The sequence below is a fragment of the Amblyomma maculatum genome, chromosome 1 (genome assembly GCF_055883805.1).
Source record: "Amblyomma maculatum isolate TAMU_Amacu chromosome 1, ASM5588380v1, whole genome shotgun sequence".
Taxonomy (NCBI): domain Eukaryota; kingdom Metazoa; phylum Arthropoda; class Arachnida; order Ixodida; family Ixodidae; genus Amblyomma; species Amblyomma maculatum.
Window position 1 is genome coordinate 276960904 of NC_139344.1, and position 25807 is coordinate 276986710.

The 25807-nt window shown below is 43.7% G+C and overlaps 1 protein-coding gene across 3 annotated transcripts in view; it reads left to right on the forward strand.

The window, feature by feature from the left end:
* The first annotated feature begins 10863 nt into the window (after positions 1-10863).
* Positions 10864-25807, forward strand: part of LOC146206610 (uncharacterized) — a 238893-nt gene continuing 223949 nt past the window's right edge. For 2 of the 3 annotated variants that reach the window (XR_014704469.1, XR_014704468.1), the window contains exons 1-2: positions 10864-10897; positions 11335-11394. The gene's annotated coding sequence lies outside the window, so the exon portion shown is untranslated. Of the gene's footprint in view, positions 10898-11332; positions 11395-24564; positions 24711-25807 lie in introns of those variants that run through there. The other variant, XR_014704470.1, reaches the window with a different exon arrangement.

Here is a 25807-nt window from a genome sequence, read left to right on the forward strand (position 1 = left end):
ATATATATATATATATATATATATATATATATATATATATATATATATATATATATATATATATATATATATATATATATATAATATCAAGGTTCGTATACAGACAACATAAATACCCAAGAAAGTAGCAGGGGGGACAGCGGCCGATGTAGCTCAGTTGGAAGAGCACCGGACGCGTTATTCGGAGGTCGTGGGTTCGGATCCCACCATTGGCACGTTGTTTTTTCTTCTACTTTGTGTCTAATTATCTTTCCCCTTAACAGATTACATTAGTAATTTCTGTGATTATCCAAGTAAACATAAAAAAAAAGACATGAATTACCATCCCCAACGCTTTCCTTGGCCTCGCCGACTGTTGGCTTCTTTCCTTCATATATATATATATATATATATATATATATATATATATATATATATATATACCAGGCCACAGCAATGTGACTTTAAATGAATATGCTGATAGTTTGGCAAAAGAGTCCCTCAATGGCCCCGTCTTACCTATCCTTCCGGTGACAGCATACATCACCGCAGCGAAGTTTCGGAGAAACGTTCTATTAAATATGAAAAATGGACATCTTTTAAATTCGGTTGACTACCTGCATCTAAATTATTCTTAGAATAGAGAATTATGTCATTCACGGCAACTTGATATGTCTCTAACAAGGCTGCGATGTCGTATCCCACCTTTAAATTTCTATCTTTACAGTTCTGGTTTGGCACTTTCTCCAGTCTGCGCATTTTGCGGTGAACAGGAATCATTCGATCACTTTTTAATGTTTTGCCGCCGCTTCACTACGTTGAGAAGACGGTTGATGGAAAGGCCATTGCAACAGCTTGGCCTCAGTTTAAGCAGCCAGATATTATTATCATTTTGCGCCACCATCCTTGGGCACAGTCACAGGTCTGTTTTCACCGCCATGCAAAAAGTTTTTACTGGAATCAAATCGTTTGCCTTGCTAAATATTTGAACATCACTTGTTCTACAATTGCAGTGTGAATCTTCCGTGTGTATCACCATTTTTCATTTTATATTTCAGTTATTTCCCGTTTTGTTTCCTTTCCTCTACCCCTCAAATCACTTCTTTTTTTTTTTATGCAAGTATGCTTCAAAAATTTTCTTTACTACCCAATTCTTGGCCCATCCCCCTCTGTGGGTATGTGCAATAAGTTATTTGGTTAACAACAACAATAACGATGATTCCCAATGAACCTTGGTCCAGGACACTCTCGGGCCGCAAGTTGTCAGGATTCGATGGCGGAAGCCAAGGCACGCACCACATGGCATAGGCAGCGAAGGATGGACCTTCAAGTGTAGCGGTTACTTGGGTCGTGGGGTCTTTGGTCGGCACATCTGGTCAGTGGGGCCAGATATGGTCGTTCGAGTCTTTCTTTGTGTCTTGTGGTCATGTGTGGCGTCTCTGCTCAGTCTCTCCTTCGTCGTGTATTGTGGTCGGGGAGGGGGTCAGGACGGAGGAACGGCAAGGTCTTGCTGGGTCGGGCAGGCTGGGGAACCGCCATGCGATGCCTCCTAACCTTCAGCCGACGGCGCAAGAAGTCGCAGGGCGCCAAAGCTCCGGACCAGGATTAGGGGTTGATGATGAAGCACCCAACACTTCCGCCAAATGTTACGGGGCGGTAAGCCGATGAAAACAGAACAGAGAGATGTTCGATGACCGTGAGATGATGTTTTAATGAAATGTCAGCAGGCCTAGCGCGAGCGCAACTGCCAGCGCCACTGCCCGCTTCTTCTTCGTTGCTCGTCCGTAACAATATATATATATATATATATATATATATATATATATATATATATATATATATATATATATATATATATATATATATATATATATATATATATATATATATATATATATACAGACAGAGAGAGAGAGAGAGGCTTCACAGCAACCGTAGTACTGAATAAAGAAAATAACAAAATTCCTGTAAAGAAAGGTTGGCAAGGAGACACGATCTCCCCAGGACTATTCACAGCTTGCTTAGAAGAAGTATTCAGAGCCTTGGAATGGAAGCAGTTGGGGATAAGAGTAGATTGAGAGTCTGCGATTCGCTGATGACATTGTCTTGCTATGTAACGCAGGGGACGAACTGCAAAAACATGATTGATGACCTAGACAGGAAAAGTAGAACGGTGAGCTTGAAAATCAATATGTAAAAGACTAAGGTAACGTTCAACAGCCTCGGTAAAGAACAGCAGTTTAAGTTAGGAAGCGAAGCACTGGAAGCACTGGAAATATGTCTACTTTGGACAGGTAGTAACCGCAGATCCGGAAAATGAAAGGGAAATAACAACGAGAATAATTTTGGGAGGGAGCGCATTTTGCTAGCACTCGCAGATTAATTATGAGTAGCAGCTTACCGGTATCTCTCAAGAGGAAAGTATACAACAGTTACGTCTTACCTGTACTCACCTATGGGGCTGAAACGTGGAGGCTAACTAAGAGGGTTCTACTATGGAACGGCGAATGGTAGGTGTAACATTAAGAGATAGGAAACGTGCAGAGTGGATCAGACAAATAAGTCGTTACTGACATTCTAGTGGAAATCAAGAAGAAGAAATGGGTATGGGCAGGATAGATAGTGCGAAGAGAGGATAACCGATAGTCGCTTGGTGTAACAAACTGGATTCCAAGGGAAGGAAAGCGTAGCAGGTGATGGCAGAAAATTAGGTGCGTGTATGAAGTTAAGAAGATCACAGGGGTCAAGTAGAAGCACCTGCACAGGACGGGGTTAATTGGAGGAATCTGGGAGAGGCCTTCGCCCTGCAGTGGGTATAGTCAGGCTGTTGATGATTATGATGACAAGTGTCCGCAAAGAAGTGTGACAGATACTGCGCCTTTTCTATTCTGTAAATCAATTTCAAATGCCGCTAATGCCTGCTGTACTAACGCCTCCTAGACATCTGGGTCTGCTTCTGTTTGCTGTGTGGTGCGGCGTTCAAGGAAGAGGCCAATGAAAAGCGCCGTACGGACGCCTGGATCGACGCCCGTTGGGTCAGGCTCGTATGTACATTAATCGCCTGGTGACGTCATGACCTGTCGCCATGGTACATCGCACGCCCTTTGTCTAACACAACCAGCATTTCATTGAACGCTTCAAAGTTCACCGGCGCTCTATAATTCGTGTACAGGAAAGGAAAGCGCAGTATCTCAATAACGAATATAACAGCGCAAAGAACGGGACGAAACACGGAAGGAAGAAACACGGACACTAGCGTTGACTACCAACTGAAATTTTATTTCGATACAAGACACATATATAAAGGTACTAAGGGGATATAGCCAAGGCGATCCTGCGCGATCACCGAAACAGTATAGTCACGCCCAAAAGTAAAAACTATAAAAAAGGTAAAGGGCCGAAACGACTAAAAGCGATAAAAACCACGGTGTAAGAAGCCGCGACGGAAAGTAAAACCGATAAAAAACAGATATACGCGTAGCCAAAAAAGGCAAGTGAAAGCGTTAAAATATAACGGTGATAAAACAGGACTAAAGTCGCGGCACAAGGTAATTAACAAGAAGTGGCAAAGGGGAGCACGTGTGAAAAAATTAAACATTTACCCTGTCTCTTACAAATTCCAATTCTTTTTGCAACAAACAGGGAGGGTGTACTCACACATTGTTCCTTTGCGCTGTGGATCTTGAATGCTTCTGTGATTTCTCTGGATATCCTTTCCCGTCCTCTACTAAGAATTGTGCAGCGATTGAAACATGGATAACAAGCTTCGTCTGGATCATCATCCTTACATTTGCACTTTTTGCAGTGTTCGGCGAGGTGCCCGGAAATTGCAATACTGTTTACATTGTTTCTGTGCTCTTGAAGCTTAATGTTGAAGCACCTGCCTGTCTGGCCGATGTATCTCTTCCCACAGAATACAGGCAGAAAGTAGACAACGCCGGTTTACCAGAGAATGAGCTGTTCCGATTGAGTCTGCCCACACCCACTGGCGATCAGAGGTTTGTTTTCCTTCGGGCAGAGGGCGAAAAGCTTGTTTGGCGCTGAAAAGACAACGTCAACCCCTGAACGGTTCGCGACTTTTTTGAGGCGGTGGCTGACCTCATGGATGTAGGGCATTACGACTATCTTTTGTGCTCCTTGTTAGACGATGCCTGAGCGTCATGTTGTCTTTGTTTCTTGGCGAGGGAACTGACCACGGACACTGGAACGTTCAGGGGATATCCGTCTGTTTACAGGCGCTCGACCTGGTTGGTAAAACTATTAAGGAAATAATGTTCACAGGACTTCTGAAGTGCATTTTGAAAACAATATCTTACTATCCCTTTCTTAAAGAGTTTTGTATGGGCGGACATAAAAGGCAGAAGTGGTGTCTTACCCTGATAAGACCAGCAGGTATGCTCGTTAGAGAAATACAGTCGCAAGTCCAGAAATCTGACTGAGCGCTCATGAGGCGTTTCATGCGTGAAGGCCAGAGGAATCATTGGCCGAGCTTTCCGCCCTCTGCCCGAAGGTAAGCAAACCTCTGATCGCCATGGGTGTGGGCAGACTCATTCGGAACAACTCGTTCCCTGTAAAACCGGCGCTGTCTACTATCAGCCTGTATCCTGCGGCAACAGAAACATCGGCCAGACAGGCCGGTGCCTCAACATTAGGCTCTATGAGCACAGAAACAATGTAAACAGTATTAGAATTTCCGGGCACCTCACCGAACACTGCAAAAAGTGTAAATGTAAGGATGATGATCCAGACGAAACCTGTTATCCAGATTTCAATCGGTGTACAATTCTTAGTAGAGGACGGCATAGGATGTCCAGGGAAATCACAGAAACATTCGAGATCCACAGCGCAAAGGAACAATGTGTGAGTACACCCTCCCTCTGTTGTCGCAAAAAGCATTGAAATTTGTCAGAGGCAGGGTAAATGTTTAATTTTTTCACAGGTGCTCCCCTTTCCCACTTCTTGTTAATTACCCTGTGCCGCGACTTTAGTTTTTTGTTACCACCGTTATATTTTAACGCTTTCACTTGCCTTTTTTGGCTACGTGTATATCTGTTTTTATCGGTTTTACTTTCCGTCGCGGCTTCCTACGCCGTTGTTTTTATCGCTTTTAGTCGTTTCGGCCCTTTATCTATTTTATCGTTTTTACTTTTGGACGTGACTACACTGTTTCGGTGATTGCGCAGGAACGCTTTGGCTATACCCCCTCTTTGTACCTTTATATATGTCTCTTGTATCGAAATAAAATTTCATTTGGTAGTCAGCGCCCGTGTCCGTGTTTCCTCCTTCCGTGTTTCGTCCCGTTCTTTGCGCTGTTATATTCATTATATGCTGTACCAACTAGCCCGGCATCTTGCACTTGTGAGCAGAATCTTTCTCTCGCGGAATCCCGCTATCATCCTCACGGTAGAGAAGGAGCATGATGATGGGCGTTTCACGATCCGGGGCGTGGCGCAATTGGCAAAGCGCTGGGCTGGGGATCCAAGGAATGGAGGTTCGGTTCCCGATGGAGACAAGGTTTTAAGGCGAAAGCCTTTAATGGCTCATGCTGTCGTGGACAAAATGTGTCCCGCTTTTGCGGCAGCTCTGATTGGCCGAGGCGAGATGACGTCATAGAGGTCTCGACTAATCACGGAGCACCACCGCAGTATGCGGAAATGCGTGCCATATATGGCCATGTGCCAATCAATAATAATTACTAAATAATTATTCAATTATTATTAATTACTTATTTATGCCTGATTAAGCAATATATTCGTAACTAATCTATGACAAATCAGGTAAATCACCACTAATTAGTGCCCGTTGCGTAGCAGAATTCGGCACTCAGGCTTTTGCCTTTCACTACTTTTGTCGCTAATATCCCTCGTAATTTTATTAATTTACTTTTAACTCTCGCTTTCGAAAGCGTAACACCACTGCTGACAGCCTTCTGTCGACAATGATGGGGCATTAAAGACTTTCTCTAAAATAACTAATTGACGAGTGATCAGTTCACCAACGGAGATAACTTAATGTCGTTACTGAGTTAATTAAGTAACTTAATAAACGGGGTTAATCAGTGGCAGCATGTGCCATGACGTCCTAACATATGTTTGATGGCGTCACACATACGACCAACAAGCGTGCATTAAAATGGCAGCATTGGAAGTCACGTGAGAGTGAATTGCATGAGAATGCCACGTGGCTATGAGAACGCCACGCGCCACTAGCGACGGCATACCGTCCAATCTCACACTTGAAGGAGCAGTGCAACGAACGCTCGGCAAGGAACGGAAATTTCCACTGTGCGGCACGAACCCTGTGCGCGACTCCACGCTCTCTTGTGGTTTGATGAGAAGTTGTGCCATGACGTCTCATTTATCTTCTTTTGTTTTATTAATGCCGAAGCATTACATCGCTATGTTCACAGATTGCTGTCCGCATCCCGCGTCCGCTTGGCCACGTAAGCAGACCGTGTCAGCAAAATCGTGTCCGCAGCAGTTGTGAGCAATTAAGAAGTGGTAGAGGTTAATGAATGATGTCAATCAATACAGGGTGACGTAATGTTGTGTCCGAAAAAATAATTAGGAGAATAAGTAATTAGGTAATTTATTTGAGGCAAAAATGTAAACGTAAAACCGAAAAGGGTCTCATTAGCCAATTCCTTGACGCCACATTTGAATGTATCAAATAATAAAATAGTTAATTAAATAAGTCAGTTAAGAAGGCTCAAGGATGTGACGTCACGCAACCTGAAGTTGAGCCAAAAAAACGCATAGGAAGGGATTGGCGCGCAATTTGAAAGTATCAAGCACTAAAGTAGTTAATTAAGGTAGTCAGTTAAGGTGACCTCATGCAACCGGCAGTAGATGGTTGGTTGGCTGGTTTGTGGGGTTTAACATCCCAAAGCGAGTCAGGCTATGAGAGACGCCGTAGCGAAGGACTCCAGATTCGACCACCTGGGGTTCTTTAACGTGCACTGACATCGCACAGCACACGGGTGCCTTGCTATTCGCCTCCATCGAAAAGCGGCCGCCGGGGCCTGGATTCGATCCCGCATCCAACCGCAAGTAAAGCCAAAAAAAGGGCATGGGAAGAGATTGGCGTGCAATTTGAAAGTACCGAAGACTAAAATGGGTAAACAAGAAGGGAATAAATGTGACGTCACGCAATCGGAAGTAGATCCGAAAAAGGGGATAGAAAGGGATTGGCGCGCAATTTGAAAGTACCAAAGACTAAAATGGGTAAACAGCTGAGAAGTGGATTAAGCAACTAGAAGCAACCAGAAGCAACCAATGGCAGCATCCGTGCTTTCACATTACTCCAATGCATATTCTGCAGTTCTTTTTTTTTTTTTTTTTTTTTGTCCATCGCCATGGACGACGAGCATAGCGTTTTCCTCCTGTGATGACTGCTGCATCACCAAATGAAAGGATGGCTGGGTTTCTGCCCCTTTAACGAAGTTTTTCAATTTATAGCGTCCCCTTTCAACGGGACAATATATTATTCAGCAGAGTTTCCTTTTTGTACAGCGAACCACTTCATGAGTTGTACAATGCGGAAAATCCCCAACTGACCGAGGGAAGGATCATTAGAAGAGTCGATATAGAGGAAGATGATGGCATAGGCTCCCGTTTACCGATCCTAATTTTGACAATTCTGTTAGCTTTCGTTGTTGACAGAAGCACGTCGAACCAACGGCTGGAATGCATTGCAGGTGGCATGTGGATGTGAGAAAGGATATTGTTTTCTCGGTCTTTTTGCAAGACTGGGGGAGGGGAGGAAGAAACTAAGCTTCCATGAATTTGTTCGAAGAAGCTCTTTTGGTTTCAGATAAGGTCTATCCAGATTACGTTAACGCAACGCTAAGAGCAAGATCTCGCTCCAAACAATTTAAGCCTCTAGACTGAAAGCTGCCGTAGACGTCCATTTCTATGGAGAGTGCCATGCTCATACATATATTATGGTGAGGCTACCCCCCCCCCCCCCAAAAGAAACATAAAAGAATGTGCCTCTGCCCGTGCCACTAGGTATAACGGGCTTGCCATGCTCATACAATCGGCCCAGACAGAATACAGAGCACTATGACGTCATTCTTAGCGTCAGGGCGAGGTGTGATCTCAAGTTGTATCATGTGCGTGGGCCGCCGCGAAGGCCAACTGCACGTGCTTTTGCGCCTGTACCAGGCGCGGCTGAAACAATATCGCGCCACGTCCGCTGCGAATCTCGCCTTGCCTGTGGGACACAATAGATTCCCACGGCGCGCACAAAGACGTGCGCAGAGGGCGACATGCGAGCACCCTCCGGCAAGGAACCCGAGTCCAGGAAGCCGTAGGCGCGCCAGCATAAAAGCATAAAAGAAAGGCTGCGTGCCGATGCGGTGCGTGCAGTGTGCAACTGGCATCAGTTGTCAAGTCGGCGCCTACGTAACGTCACGACGGTCTTCTCTCCTCGCCTGCAGATCAGACCAGTTCTGGTCGTCCCTCTGAAGAGACGGGCCCCGACGACAAGCGACAGCCTGGGCACGGCGACGACGCGGGCTTGAGGACGGCACACGGTAATGTGACGACTGTGCTAGAAGCAGTTACTTGTTTTACCTGCGCTATGTGTGGTATTGCGCGCGAAATTAACTGTGGACGAAAATTAATCAGTGAAATGTTTTAAATTATATGGTAGTCGGTAGCAGCTCTTAATGCTTTCTGTTAAGCCTAATGCACATTAAGGTAGCACTCAGCAGCCACGTACTTGAATAGCCAACGTCGTCTTGTAGGGCATTATGGGGCATACTAGAACAAGCAATGATTAGGCGTTTAATATCCAAGTTTTAGTTCCCCAACAGCTGTGGGCGTGTTACGCAATGAAGGCGTGGTAGGCAGGAAGAGGAGGCATATACACCGATGTCCTAACGAACCTTCACTTTATCATTTTGGAAGAGAAACCAGTTCTATACAATCTATAACCGGGAAAATGAAGTTCGCATTACATCGCTGACACGTTTCGTTCCCAGCAAGCAATGACTCTATAACGGATTTTAGGCCTGGGAGCGCGCCTTCTTGCATAACTGGCCTCAAGATGGCGGCGAACTTCCGCTTTTTACAGCCCGCTTCTCGCTCCCGTGCTTCGTCGAGTCGAAGTTTCCACATTACGCGTGGCCTGGTACTTCACTAAGATTGAGCTTATTCTGAACGAGGAAATAAATGCGAGAATGCAGTCAGTAGCATTAACTACTTTCAGTTTGGTTGTAATAATTTATTCCACGCGGCGCTGACCGCCGGACGTCGGTGATAGCGGGGACGTCACGTCGCTCAGTGCAATCATGAAATGATAAAAAACTCTACAAGGTAACGTTAGACTTCCCGTTCTGCAAGAAGCCACCAATGTCGCACGAAATGCGGTTGGCTTAACGTGTCTGTGACGTCACATTCCTCAGAGCGAATCAGATTTCACATTGACGTCACAGATCACGTAATGGTTTGGGGGGTGTGGCGGGTTACAATCATGCTGTAAGCATATTACCATGTGTTAGGCGCAGGCTTTCTCTCACTGTTATTTTATGTACCATCAGTGAATGGGTCACTCTGCCATTTAGCCCTTGTATGATGCCTGAATCCTCTAGGCTCGTGGGGTAGTGACGCACGTGTCTGGTCGGCGGTTTGTGTGACATCACTCGAGACCACATGTCATGGCCGAATCGGCAGGTGCTGCCAATTTTGGCACCACATCGGGACAACCAGACATGCTACTAAGGCGCGTTTTTACGAATTGGTGAAAGCGGGTTTCTGTGCCTGGTGCTCTTTCACATAACGTGGCAGATTACCAATGTATCCTAATGAGAAAATGCGAGCCGAAACAGAAGAGGAAGCCGATGTGGCAGTTAAATCGCATTGGACTTAACGCTTAATTGCCCGTATGTTTTGTCATTGTTTCTTACTTCTATCACGGGAGTTTGGCAAGGGCTGGCATCACAGCAAAAGTTCAAGGTAGCTCATGGTACTTGTGAGAAATTATATTATGGAGCGATAAAGATAATTGGTTCACTTGTGGAAAGTGCAGGTCGAACATGTGTCCCCTTTGTCATGAAGCTAGCGCTCTACCTCCGCACCACAGAATCACGTGCACTCAGCAGCAAAATTCCTGTGAGGCGGCAATACAAAAGCATTTCGCTAGTGTTTCTGGTCTGGTTGTGCGTCTGCACACATAATTGTGCCAACGATGGCGTGTCTAGACGTGTGGACATGCAGTGACGCCATCTACATTGACCTGTTATGACGTCAGACACTGTAACCATGACTATGACTATAATTAACCATGACTATAACTATCCTAGTGTATAACCATCACTATGACTAATTATTCATGATAATATATGATTTGATTAGTTATAATCATGATTAGCCATAGTCATAGTCACGGTTAGCCACTCGTAACCCTGGTTAGTCACAGTCATATGCAAACTCACTGTTGTCACAGTCATATGCAAACCCACTGTTAGTTATGGTCATGGTTACAGTGTCCGGCGAATTTCTGGTTAGACTTTCTGCTCACACTTCCTGGTCACACGAAGAATGAAACAAGAAATTCTTTCACCTTTATAAAGGGAGGCATTTGGGTTGACGAAGCACTGTACGCCACGACTATGATGGATGTGCAGATGTTTATTCACGTCTGGCACTCTCCAGCTGCGACATTGTGATAGCAGCGGATAGGTTCGCCTGCTCTGTTAACGTCAGAACTTTGTGTCTTCCCGCCTGGTTCAGCTACGTCAACAAGGTGTCACTTGCATTTCCTAATCACAGCTTTCTTCGGACGCTGTCAAAAAGTTGCGTCTTTTTTTTCCCCCGCTCTTGAGGAATTTACTCTTTGCAACAGCCTGCTCACTTCTAATTTTTTTTTTTTTTCAGCCTCCAGGAAGCGCTGCAGACTTGACGAATAACTCAAGGTAACGTATTTTTTTTCGAACAACGCGGCCTAAATACACCTAAACTGCCTCTGATTCCGACTCCATTCCTATCATCCACCACTCCGACTGGCCAGTCGTGAAAACAGAGGGAGCGTGGCACTGTTTGAGCCATTGACAAATGAGAATATAAATACAAATGGAAACTTTATATTATCCCATCGCAGCAGACAACCACATATATCAGGTTACCTAAGCCTAGTCTTCGGTCTATGCAAATAAAGCGAGGGAATTTACTTCGCAAAAATTCATTCCAAGATATTTTGAACAAATTCTTAGAAATATCTTACTTATGTAATTATTTTCACATGTTTTATAACTGAATTATAACAGACAATATTACCTATATCCTTCCTCGACAGGCTTGCTGTTTTTATATTTTTATTTTTAAAAAACCCTGTTTTCTCTTTTTGTGACAGTTTTAACAACTTATCACCGTTGGAGAGACGACCTTCAGAAGTTATATCTTCCTACACATTGTAAGTGTCAGCCATTTCTATCACTAGCTCATGAATGTATCTCCGAAAACCTGCTCATGCCTCCTGTATGAATTGTTCATGGTTTTTCGCACAACTATTTCTGCTTACATCTTTTTGTTTGCTTGTATTGTAAACTATTTGTGATTATTGGATGAACCCCCTCCTCCCCCCTATGTAATGCCCGCAAGAGCTCTTAAGGTATTTGAAATAAATAAAACGCAAATAGAAGTATATAATTTTTAACAACTGCCGCATGATTATTAAAATTCGCACCCACTGGTTTTTATAGCAGTCCTAATTACTCTTTGTCATCGCAGGATAAATTTTAAAAGCAAAATTGCGCAACGCATCGTAGGTGTTGGCAATTTCTATCATGTTCATTTTCGTAAGAGCATTTTAGGATATTCTACAACTGGCTCACAATTATTTTCAAAAAAGCAGCCCAATGGTTTTCTGCGGTAGTTTTAACTATCTCGATGCATGGTAGTATCTCCATGTGTATGGCAGTATCTTATAGTATCCCACAGTCCCCTCGTCTGAAAATTCTGGACTTGTATTTCGTCAATTCTTTCTTTTGTGTATTTATTATTAAAAAGCATAAGTTTTGATACACGAGCCGGCGGCCTACTTGGAAATACGAGGGTCGCGACAATAAAGCGATTGGTTTCCACTCCATTTAGCTTTTTTTTTTTTTAAATCCTACGCTCCTCGTAGGCTAGCTGTCACGCCCTCGCTGTTACTGGCACCAATCAACAGCTGATAACAAAGAAATAAGGGGACACTTAAGGTCTTCTTGCGGCGTTGTCGGTGCTTTGAGCGAGAAATTTCCGGCATGATTCTGACAGGTGATGGTTGGCAGGTGACCTGGCCGTGCACTGATTGGACGGTGGGATGTGTGACGTCACGAGAGCACATGACATGGCAGGAGCCGTGAACTCGGGCTTCCACTTTCAGATGGGGGGGGGGGGGGGGGGGGGGGGGGGTGAGATGGAAATCGAGTCTTCCAGGACCCTTGGGCGATGAGCAAGACGCGCTATTTTATACTCTTAGGCCAAGCAGGCATGTCCGTACCTCTTGGCTAAATCAGGCCTTTGCAGATATCTTTATAAGGTGGTCTTTAGCTGAAGTAGGTACTTACGACTGTATGCTAATGAGCATGCGCTAGATAACGGAGGCACAAATCAGAGGATTATAGAATAAGCGAGCAGCAAAGTGGATATACGCAAACTGGGATCCGCAAGAGGAGTCGGACGGGAGCCATTAAAGATATCGCCCTTAAATGCCCTTAAATGCGATGCTTAAGCGCCCCCCAACTTTGTAAAATGTTCGTAGCTAAAGCCGCGCTGTTTCTAACACGTGAGCGTCTGCATCTCCTCACTCAAGAAATCGAAACAAACGGTATTTTGCTTCGAACAAACTTGTATCCACATACCGTCACTCCAGTTGTAACGACCGCGGCCATTCGGTACGTTAGAGCGCGCGCTCTTTTTGCACCCGGCTGCACTTTCCGGTATGTTCCTCTGGAGCTGCCGGCGCCTGTGAATAATAAATTAACGAGCCCTCTCTCCTTCGCCGCAAATTTCTCCATGCACGGTCGCCGCACACAACTGTCGCCAAACAGAGTCATTCAATATTCGCGCTCGCAGGCGGCAAGTGGCGCCGCAAGCAATGGCTGCGCGCAGCACTGGAAGCAGAACGCAGCGCAGAAATTTGTCAAAATGGCGGCGGCATCAATGCGGTCGGCGAGACTTATCTGGGCAAACGTGCAACAAGCGAGCCCACTGACAAGGGCGCCGCGCTCTGGGACAAATGAGGCGCCCTGCAAGCTCGCGGCCTGGATGGCAGCAGCTGGGCCTCAAGCGATCCGACATCATCCAGACCGCGACTCGCATAATCCGATGCCGTGCCATACGGTATTATTTCGTAGCTTCGTTTTCAGGGCGAATTCGGGCATTTTTTTTTTTTTTTCGTGCGCGCAGTATTTCCATGGCCATCGCTAATAGGCCAGAAACAAGGTCAACCGGATTAGCCAGGGGGGTGTTCCCGCGGCGACGTATGGAATGGAAAGGGTGGACTTTGAGACCTAAATCAGTACTATGTAGCTCTCTATTTCAGACCCGATGAAGCCGCGTAACGATTCTTGAAAGTTGGAAATGTATAAATTTTTGTAAATATGACCAATGTATTTATTTATCTCTATGTTTCTTCAGTCAGTTCAAGATCGCTTATGTGCAATCGTACGCAGCAAGGTATTCCATTCGTTTTGGTTAACGCGTGAAAAGGCGGTAGAGAGAATATTGGTAAATTGTCACGCGAACGCTTTCGACCTTCATTTATTTCAATCTGCATTGAGGTTTTCGAGAAGTATTCAAGGATCCGATCTACACGGGCGTTTTAAATGGCCACTAAAAAGTATCCTTCTTGTGCGTTTGGCGGCGCCACAGTGGTGTCGGGATTATAAAAAATACCGCAATATAAACAAGCACAGTGGTCTAACAATGTTCTATCGTGCCTTTTAATACATTTCTGCGTTAATATTTGTGCTTTTATTGTATTTATTCGCTTTCTCGGCGATGAAGAGGGTGTAGACGAACGCTCTCGAATGTGCTTTTAAAAACTCGCCAGCGCTTGAGGAAACGGCGTCCAGCCAAGCAGGCTCGGACTCGGTTGCACTTGAAAGTTACCGCGTGACAATTTCGATCTGCATTGAGTTAAGGGCTGATCGAGTTTAATGAGTACCGATAGTGTTCGTGTGACATGGTATAAGCTGACGAAATATTTTGATCATTGAAACACCAAAGATCGAAAGCCTCTAACCCAAAAGACATGATAGAACTGGGAGAGCTATCAGAACTAATCAATAGGCGTAAGTGTCCGACATGAGGAAATATAATATGGAGAAAAACCAGCACGCTCTAAAGAACGATAGTAGCCTGAAAGCAGTGAAGAGAAACTTTAGGCATATTCAAAGAACAGATGCATGCACTAAATGACAAAGCGAGTAATGTCATTACTAATGTGGACAAGATAGACTAGCCGAGGAATTTAATACTGACTTATACGGTAGCCGAAGTAGTCAGGACAATATTAAGATTGGCAGCATAGAGGAGTAATCTGACGCTCTGCCAGTATAGAAGAACGAGGTTAAGAAAGCGTTACAAGCTATGAAAAGGGGAAAAACAGCTGAGGAGGGTCAGGTAACTGCAGAGTTCTTAAAGGATTCTGTAGATATTGTGCTACAATAGCTGGCCACGTATACGCAATGGCTGATGACATTGAGGGTACTGAAAGCTTGGAAGAACGCTAACATTATCTTAATTCATAAGAAAGGGGACGCTAAGAACTTGAAAAATTACAGACCAATCAGTTTACTATCGGTTACGTGCAAGGTATTTAGTAAGGTAATCGCTAATAGAGTCAGGACAACCTTAGACTGCAATCAACCAAGGATCCTGCAGGTTTTAGGGAAGGGCATTTTACCATCGATCATATCCATATACTACCAACCAGCTGAGAGAGAAATGCTCAAAATATAACCAACCCCTATACATAGCATTCATTGATTACAGAAAAGCATTTAACTCAGTCGAAATCTCATGAGTGCTGTGCGATGTCAGCGCACGTTAAAGATCCCCAGGTGGTCGAAATTACTCCGTAGCCCTCCACTACGGCTCCTCTTTCTCTCTTTCCACTTTCATTCCCACCTTCCTCCCTTCCCTTACGGCGCGGTTCGGGTGTCCACAGAGCAAGTGTGACAGTTACTGCGCCTTTCCCTTCCTGTGAACCAATTTAACTTTATTTAATCTCATGAGTAATGCAGGCATTGCGCTATCAGGGTGTGGATGAGTCATATGTAAAAGTCCTGGTAGCTATCTATAGTGTCCGCACAGAAAGTAATAGAATTACAATAAAGAAAGGTATTAGGCAAGGAGACACCATATCCCCAGTGCTATTCACATCTTGCTTAGAGGAAGTATTCAGAGACATGGAATGGGAGCAGTTAAAGATCACGGGTGATGCAGAATACCGCAGTAATCTGCGATTCACTGATGAGATTGCCTTGCTATGTAGCTCAAAGGACGAACTGCAAAGAATGGTTAATGACCTAGACAGGAGAAGCCGAAAGGTAAGCCTGAAAATCAATATGCAGAAGACTATAAGGCAATGTTCGACAGCCTCGGAAAGGAACAGCAGTGTAACATCGGTAGCGAAGCACTGGAAGTGGTAGGCCAGTATATGTCTACTTAGGACAGGTAATATCTGCAGATCCGGACCATGAAATGGAAATAACCAGGAGAATAGCATTAGGATGGAGCGCATTCGACAATTACTCGCACATATCCACATTCATTCATATTCACTTTATTCCGCATTCCTCCCAGTAAAAAAAAAATAAATAAAAATAAAAGTGAGGATAAGGACTAAAAATTGCTATGAACACAGCTTGTGGCCCTTGCCCCCTTTGATGGGAGCGAACAGCGATAACAAATCACACACAAGTGAATCGTTGGTGAAGTATATAGTTAAATATAGAGAACTGCATAATATAATCAATGTTTTTACTAATAGTATTACACAATAAATTAAACAAGCTCTATTTACCTATGATAAGCTCCATAAAACCCCGGCCCTCAGTCACCAGCGGCTGCGGAACAACTGACCACGGCGGCGGTCAGACCTGTGACGCAGCAGAGGGTGCTAAGAAAGTCTCGCTCCGCTGGACAGGCCGCCATTGCAAACTGACCCTGGCAACGTTTAATGCTAGAACCCTAGCTAGTGAAGCTAGCTTAGCAGTGCTGTTAGAGGAACTAGAGGGCATGAAATGGGATGTCATAGGGCTTAGTGAGGTTAGGAGGCCGAATGAGGCATATACTGTACTTAAAGATGGGCATGTACTGTGTTATCGAGGCTTACCAGAGAGGCGACAACTAGGAGTAGGTTTCCTTGTCAATAAGTATGTAGCGGGTAATATAGATGAATTCTATAGTATTAATGAGAGAGTTGCAGGCATCGTAATTCGGCTTAATAAGCGGTATAAACTGAAGGTTGTACAGGCCTATGCACCTACATGTAGTTATGATGACTAGGCAGTTGAAAGCTTCCACGAAGATGTAGAATCGGCAATGCGAAAAGTAAAGACGCAGTATACTGTACTAATGGGCGATTTCAATGCCAAGGTAGGGAAAAAACAGGCAGGAGACAAGGTAGTAGGTGACTATGGCATTGGTTCTAGGAATAGCAGGGGGGAGTTACTAGTTGAGTTTGCAGAGCGCAATAACTTACGAATCATGAATACCTTCTTCAGCAAACGGAAGAACCGGAAATGGACATGGAAAAGTCCTAACGGAGAGACTAAAAATGAAATCGACTTCATAATGTGTTCAACCCCCGCCATTATGCAAGATGTAGAGGTAATCGGGAAAGTGCGATGCAGTGACCACAGTATGGTGAGGTCCCGAATTAGCCTAAATCTGAAGAAGGAACGCAACAGATTAGTAAGAAAGAAACCCATCAACGAATTAGCCGTGAGGGGGAGGGCAGAAGAGTTCAGGATCTCGCTACAGAATAGGTTTTCAGCTCTAACTGAGGATGGCGACATTACCCTAGAGGCAGGGAACAATAATTTCAGAGATATCATTACTGAGTGCGCGGTAGAAGTAGGCGGTAGGATAGTTAGAGAGGATACCGGTAAGCTGTCTAAGGAGACGAAAGATTTGATGAAGAAACGCCAGAGTATGAAAGCTTCCAATCCAACAGACCAGATTGAATTGGCCGAGATATCGAAGCTAATCAATAAGCGCAAGGTGGCCGATATTAGGAGGTATAACATGGAGAAAATTGAGCATGCTGTAAAGAACGGGGGAAGCCTTAAAGCGGTAAAGAGGAGGTTGGGCATAGGCAAAAACCAGATGTATGCGATAAGGGACAAGGCGGGCAACGTCATCACTAATATGGAAAAGATAGTCAAAGTAGCCGAGGAGTTCTATACAGATCTCTACAGTAGCCAAAGTAGTCAGGACCGTAATGAGATTGGCGGTAAGGAAAAACAGTCAGACGTTCCACCAGTGACGAAGGACGAGGTCAAGAAAGCACTAGAAACTATGAAAAGGGGGAAATCAGCTGGAGAGGATCAGATAACTACAAATTTGCTGAAGGACGGGGGGGATATCGTGCTAGAAAACCTGGCCACCCTGTATACGCAGTGCCTGATGTCATCGACGGTACCGGAACCATGGAAGAATGCAAACATTATCCTCATTCACAAGAAAGGGGACTCTAAGGACCTTAAAAATTACAGACCAATCAGCTTACTGTCTGTTACGTATAAGGTATTTACTAAGGTAATCGCTAATAGAATCAGGACAACCTTAGACTGCAATCAAGCAAAGGATCAAGCAGGGTTTCGGAAACGGTACTCTACTATCGATCATATCCATACCATCAATCAGGTGATAGAAAAATGCTCGGAATATAACCAGCCCTTATACATAGCATTCATTGATTACGAAAAAGCATTTGACTCAGTTGAAACCTCGGCGGTGATGCAGGCATTGCGAAATCAGGGGGTAGACGAGCCATACGTGAAAGTGCTGGAAGATATATATAGCGGCTGCACAGCAACCATAGTTCTGCATAAAGAAAGTAACAAAATTCCCATAAAGAGAGGTGTTAGGCAAGGAGACACAATCTCCCCAGTGCTATTCACAGCTTGTTTAGAGGAAGTATTCAGAGACTTGGAATGGGAGCAGTTAGGGATAAGGGTAGATGGAGAATACCTCAGTAATCTGCGATTTGCTGATGACATTGCCTTGCTAAGCAACTCGGGGGATGAACTGCAAATAATGATTGATGACCTAGACAGGAAAAGTAGAAAGGTAGGCTTGAAAATCAATATGCAGAAGACTAAGGTAATGTTCAACAGCCTCGGGAAGGAACAGCAGTTTACATTAGGTAGCGAAATACTGGAAGTAGTAGGCGAATATGTCTACTTAGGACAGGTAGTAACCGCAGACCCGGACCACGAAAAGGAAATAACAAGAATAATACGATTGGGATGGAGCGCATTTGGCAAGCACTCGCAGATTATGACTAGCAGCTTACCGGTATCGCTCAAGAGGAAAGTATACAACAGTTGCATCTTGCCTGTACTCACCTATGGGGCTGAAACGTGGAGGCTAACCAAGAGAGTTCTACTTAAGTTGAGGACAACCCAGAGGGCTATGGAACGAAAAATGGTAGGGGTAACATTAAGAGATAGAAAGCGTGCAGAGTGGGTCAGAGAAATAACTCAAGTTACCGACATTCTAGTAGAAATTAAGAAGAAGAAATGGACATGGGCAGGACATGTAGTGCGAAGAGAGGATAACCGATGGTCGCTGAGGGTAACAAACTGGATTCCAAGGGAAGGAAAGCGTAGCAGGGGGCGGCAGAAAGTTAGGTGGGCGGAGGAGATTAAGAAGTTCGCAGAGGTCAAGTGGATGCAGCTGGCACAGAACCGGGTTAAGTGGAGAAATATGGGAGAGGCCATCGCCCTGCAGTGGGTATAATCAGGCTGATGATGATGATGATGATGATGATGATGATGATGATGATTTACAGATCATAAATATTCATTTTATGCATAGGTTGCGGCACTACAGTACAAAAATGTAAGCAGTCGCACATGCACACAACGCTCAAGATTTGATACAAATCAGCACACAGGTACATATGTCCAAACTTGTATACAGCATACATAGAAAATCTATGCAACTTATGCATGTTTCACAAACAAAACAGGAAGCATAAACAAATGCATTTACATGGAACTTTTTCTTGAATTGCATGCTGGAATTCCGATCCCTAATCTGTCTCTTTATACCGTTGAGCTTCTAAAATATCTAATGAGTCCGGGTTTAGTTGTTGTTCTTATATCTATGTATGTGTTGTTAAGTCTGTTAAAAAATATCAGCAAGCAATGTTTTAGTCTATTGAAGCCGTTATTCGTACGCGAAAAGGGGACTAGCCAAGTAATTGTTTTTCATGTTGTAGGGAACTTCCAAAGGCTCTCTTAGATTGCGCAGCGAGAGAAAGCACGTATTTGATTTGATCAGCGAGTTTTTATACTTAATACTTAGATTAAATTCATGTAGGTGAATTACAGGGAGTATATTATACGCTGAAAAAAGCTCAGTTCTATGACCATCATGCGGTGAGCCTGCGATGCGACGGACTGCCTTGTAATTAGAAAGCCTTTAATGACTCATACTCTTGGCGTTCGTTGGTCCGGTCACCCTATAGCTGTGAATCAAATGGCGCCATCACCCCAAACCAAAACTAACGTCATGAGAAAAAAAAAAAATCCGGCCTTCACCGGGAATCAAACATCCATCCCTATAGGATCCCCAGCCGAGCACTTTAATCAACTACGCCACGCCCGTGATCGTGGAACGCACATAATTCGCCTTGTCTAGTGCGAGGATGATAGTTGAAAGGAATAAATAAATCCTGTCTCCACCGGGAATCGAACCTCCGTCCCTTGGATCCCCAGCCGAGCGCTTTAACCAACTACGCCCCGCCCTGGGTCGTGGAATGCTCAACACAATTCACCTTGTCTACAGTGAGGATGATAATCGCGATGACAATGACACAGCAATTAGTGATAATGACAATGATGGCATTAGCAAATGATAATGGCAGTGCATTTAGTTGATAATAATAATCAAAAAGTCTACAGAGAATCTTGCAGGCCTTCGCTAAGTTGCGGAGCACATGTGTTATAGGTGCATCCGAAATTTCATGTTCATTAAATACTATACCTAGCTTCTGCTTTCCCTTCCAGTACTGCATCTATTTTTTCATTGCCTAATTTTAAATTCGAACTCTAATGTGAAAGTTTTTGCACAGATCGGAATAAGACAGCCTTGGTTGTTTTGTTTTTCGTATTTATTTCCAATGAATTAACTTTGCCCGCATTCGAAAGTTTATTAAATGTAGTGTTACCTCGCTAACGTCCCCTGACTGAAGAAAAAAAAGCACGTGTCATCGGCGTAGTCTACGAAAAATGCCTGGTCGCTTATTCTGACTATGTCACTGATATAAATTGTAAAAAGAATGGGTCCTAATATGCTGCCTTGAGGCACTTCACAAGATGTATTGCATAGAGCTCATGACTCCTCGTTTATTGAAACGCTTTGTTGTCTCGCTGACAGACATGATCTAAAAGGGCGAGAGGTATACAACGGAAGCCAAAAAATAGGGTGACATAGTTAATTCTACTAAACGCCTTTGAAAAATCTATAAAAAGCCCTTCGTGTTAATTTTCTTTCGTAGAAATCTTCAATAATAATTTTTTATGTGTGTGAGAAGGGCCAGTTCTGTTGACATACCATGTCGGAAACGAAATTGCTGGGCGATATTATATCATGGTTATCGCAAAACGATACCACGCTTTTACAAATTACTTTTTTTTTCCAATCCTTTGGATATTACAGGCGGCACAGAAATGAGTCTAAAATTTGAAAACTTAGCTTTGCCTGCCGACTTAAACAGCACAGTGACTCTGGCTAGCTCATTGTGTGTGTGTGTGTGTGTGTGTGTGTGCGTGCGTGCGTGCGTGCGTGCGTGTGTGTGTGTGTGTGTGCGTGCGTGCGTGCGTGCGTGCGTGCGTGTGTGTGTGTGTGTGTGTGTGTGTGTGTGTGTGTGTGTGTGTGTGTGTGTGTGTGTGTGTGTGTGTGTGTGTGTGTGTGTGTGTGTGTGTGTGTGTGTGTGTGTGTGTGTGTGTGTGTGTGTGTGTGTGTGTGTGTGTGTGTGTGTGTGTGTGTGTGTGTGTGTGTGTGTGTGTGTGTGTGTGTGTGTGTGTGTGTGTGTGTGTGTGTGTGTGTGTGTGTGTGTGTGTGTGTGTGTGTGTGTGTGTGTGTGTGTGTGTGTGTGTGTGTGTGTGTGTGTGTGTGTGTGTGTGTGTGTGTGTGTGTGTGGAGGGGGGGGGGACTCCAGTAGCTAAACAGGTCTTAAAACGCAGGAAGAAAGCTGTTTTGCACCTGGTATTTCTAAACGCAAACCTTATCGTCAATAGTTACCGTTCTGAAAAGGTACATAACATTTCCGATCGCAAGGCAATGTTTTTGTTTCCCTTCCGTGCATTGTTCCTGGGCCATCATTAGTTCTTACTTCATTTCTCGATTTCAGTTATGCTGATGACACCTTTATTATAGATGCATTGGTTGATGGCTTCGACACTTTTGAAACACTTTGCTTATCAAATGATGGGAATTTTCTGGTGGCGCATTTTGAAGGTATTGTCAACCCGTGTATCGAACGCTTCATTCCCATGAAAACAAGAAAGAATACAATCATCCCTTTGATGAACAGAGATATATTACATCTGTCACGTCGTTCGCAGGCTTAGATGACTTAAATGTTCCCATAACCCTGCACTCATTGCTAGGTTCAGGAAAGGCAAAGGAGGAATTCCATGCAAAAATCAAATCAGCTAAAGACTTTTTTCACAGCGTGCAGCTGCCAAATTTGTTAAAAAGTAGTCCCTATAAGTTCCGGAGCTCCATTCTGCCTCGTGACAGCTCTTCCTTTTCCGTGAACAATGTAACGACCAGTGCTCCATTAGCCATTCGAACTCCTTCAACATTTTCTTTAAATCAGCCTTAACTTGTGATAACCATGTGGTTCCTTCCATTTCGACCTCTCATCCAATTCATTCTATTAACGAAATCTCAGTTAGTATACAAGGAGTCTTCAATCTCATACTAAACGTTGATACAACGAAAAGTGAATGACCTGATGATATCTTCAACTTAACTCTTGTTCGGTATGCCTTATGGACTTCAGGTTACCTTAATCTTCAACAAATCACTAGCCTCCGACATGGTTCCTCCATCATGGAAGATGGACAAGGTTATTCCGTTGCGTAAGTCAGGAAATAAGCAACATTTTTCTTACTACCGGCCAATATCTCTAACTTCTTATTTATGCAAAATACTAGAGCACATAATATACAAAATATGCAATTTCTGTAGTCAAATTCCATTCTTTCTAATACTCAGCAGGTATTGAGACGCGGATTTAGCACAACAACGCAACTACCCGAGTTCACTCATGATATAGCTTATAACCTGAGTAAAAGATTTCAAATCGGCGCTCTTTGGCCTGAGAAGCCCTTGCGCCATTAAAAAAAGATTTCAAATTGACGCTGTATTCATAAATTTTCCCAAGGCTTTTTACACCGTACTTCATTCAAAACTACTATCAAAACTGAATACCATTCTCAACAACTCTAATTTGATGGACGGGATCGCAAGTTTTTTGTCTGACCATTCTGTGTCACCAGGCCATGTGTCATCAGGGTCGGTCCTGGAACCTCTCCTCTTCTTGCTTTATATTAACGACCTACCTTGCGAGATTTCCTCTAAACTTCGAATGCATGCTGACGACTGTGTATTCATCGATCATCTTTGACTCAATGAATCATTTGTTAATTTGTTCATTAAATTATTAACCTGTAAATTTATTAAATAAAGATTAACATTTGTAAAACCGTAGTGGTGCCCTTCACTAATAAAACGTGTCCGTTTTTTTTTTTTCAGCCACGAATTTAATGATAACCACCTTCAACGCGTTTTTGGACATAGGTACCCTGGTCTCATTTTCGCCACTAACTTGTCCTGGTCGAAGAACATCAATCCTATTGCGACCAAAGCTCTACAAGAGCTAGGCTATTTACGCCGTACTCTGTCTAATTCTCTACGCGACACCAAATTGCTATTGCATAAGACAATTATCTGCCCCATACTTGACTATACTAGCATCATCTTGAATTCGTACAAGCAACTCGAAATAGAGCTGAGGACGCGTCTAAAAGAAATCAATTAAGTTTGTCTATCGCCGTTATGACTCAGTTTTCGCCATCGTCAGCCATGTCTTCACATAACCTAACGTCTCTTGCTGAAGAACGATACGTCAACTCTTTAAAAATTTTCATGTCATTATTAACTCGTCCTGTTGCCTCTCTAGTAGCGCATAATCACCTTCGTTAAATTATCTCTTAGCAGGAGATATCATGCGCTTAACGTTACACCTTTTTATGTGCGCACAAACACTTTCAAAGTTTTTTTTTCCACAAACGATTGAATTTTGGATTTCACTACCAGTCGAAAATAGTTTTCTTTTATTAAAAGAATTTGTCTGTGCTTCAAGATCATCGTCATTAACCTTTTTTGTTTCTTTGCTGTATATCTTTTTGCTGCATTTGTTTATGGTCTTGAACTGTATCATATTCCCACTCCTGCTATAACCCTACTGGGGCTGCAGTGTGTTAAAATATCTAAATACGACGATGTTTTTACATTGCGACTGCTATTCGCTAAAGTGGTAAAATGTCCATTAAACTTATTCGCCAGCTCTCTTCCCTTACAACTTTTTACTTATTAAATGTAACTTCGAGGCCTTCACTGTCGTGCGTACCTCGATTTAAATGTTTATTAAATTCAAGCGAAAAAGCGCCCCCCCCCCCCCCTCCCCTTCCGCCGGACTGTAACGCGACCAAAAAGGTTTTCAAAATAAGTGTGTTTAAAGGTCCGTAAGAACCTTGATCCACTGCTTCAGTATTTCTGAAATGCTGATAAATCGTCGGTGTCTCTTGTGTTAAAAAACTGGAAATACATATAATTTTATTACTAATCATTCTAATGCATCCTTTAGTCAGCCATGGCTTTCCTCTTGATAGGTTTGTACCTAAAGCAATCTGTGTAAGTCCGTTTAATCAGACTCAAGAAGACGTCATAGGTATCATAAGCAGTAAGTAGTACACTCAAGCACCAATGTAAAGTCGATTTCCATAACTACAGTTCTAAAATTGTCAAGCGTTTTTTCGTTGATTTCTTGAACGAAGAATACTTCACAAGACATTCCAAGTTTTTTACGTAATTCACGACGCTTGCATCATTACTAGCATCATAACTAGCAGCTTACCGGTATCGCTAAAAAGGGAAGCATGTAACAGTTCCATCTTAGCAGCCTCATTTGTGGAGCGGAAACGAGGAGGCTAACGAAAAAGATAGTATTTAAGTTCACGACAAGGCAGAGAGCTATGAAAAGGAAAATGGTAGATGTAATATAAACGGATAGGAAGCGTGCAGAGGGGTCTGAGAGAAATAACTCGAGTAAATGACATTTTAGTGGAAATCAAGAAGCTGCTGCTGCTGCTGCTCCTACTGCTGCTGGTGGTGCTAATGAGGAGGAGGAGGAGGAAGAGAAGGAAGAGGAGGAGGAGGAGGACGTGGAGGAAGAGGAGGAGGTCGTGGCTAGAAAGCTATGCAAGAAATGTAAGTTGTGGTGTACTTTAAAAAGGCAAGGTTTGGCAAAGGTATCGCGGCTAGCGCGACCTGAAGGTTTGGTGGGCGTCGTTTATGGGGTTCGGCGTCCCAAAGAGACTCGGACTATGAGACACGCCGTGGTGGAGGATGCCGGAAATTTCGACCACCTGGGTTTTTTTAACCTGCGCTGACATCGTACACGGGCGTTTTGCTTTTGGCCTCAATCGAAAAGCGGCCGCCGAGGCCGGGATTCGATCCCGCACCCTTGGGCACAGCAGTTGAGCGCCCTAACCACTGCTCCATCGCGGCGTGGTCCCCCGATCTGAAGCTCTGCTGACGATAATACAAATATTAGCGCAATTTTGTTTCGGTGTTCTATTGCATATCTATGGCAAGAAACTTTCATATTTGTGGAATGTGTTAGGCATGCTGAACCAGACACTACCATGAGTGTAAAAACACAGTTCAAAATGGTCTTATCTGTGATATTTAGATAGCTTAAAAAAAGCTTGAAAGTATTAAAGATAAACAGCAGCAATTTGTTCATTGAAACAAGCTAGTATACATTCATCTTCAAAGAATGACAGAGAGAAAAGATATAGAAAAGAATTTTGTCATAGTTCTTATCAAATTGGCTACCATTTTAATGTGGTCGAGATTGCTCATTGTTTTAGTTCGTAGACGTGAGCAGAAATTTTAAGAAACGGCTAACAATTTTGAAAGGTGGTAAATTAAAGCCAGTTGCCTTCGATGGAAGTGTAGCTATGGGGAGAGATATCGACTTTTCGCAACGGATTATCTTCCTGCAACCTTCGCTGTAGCTCGCCCTCCTTGACAGTAATTCCAATCCTCACGTAATTGCATTAGGTTCTGTTCGATGCAAGTGGCAGGAAAAAACGCTTCAAGAGTATAGTTGCCGAGCAATTGCAAGTGCACCTAGACAAAAATTAGTTGTGGTTTAACTCTGGTTAACCCTAGCTGAATTGCGATAGCAATGGCGGAAGCTTCTTTTGTCTGCTACATTATTCCCCTATCACGCCCTATCAGTGTAAGGTGCTACATATTGGAAACACTTAAGCCCATCCTTTAAAGAGTATGACGCGAGA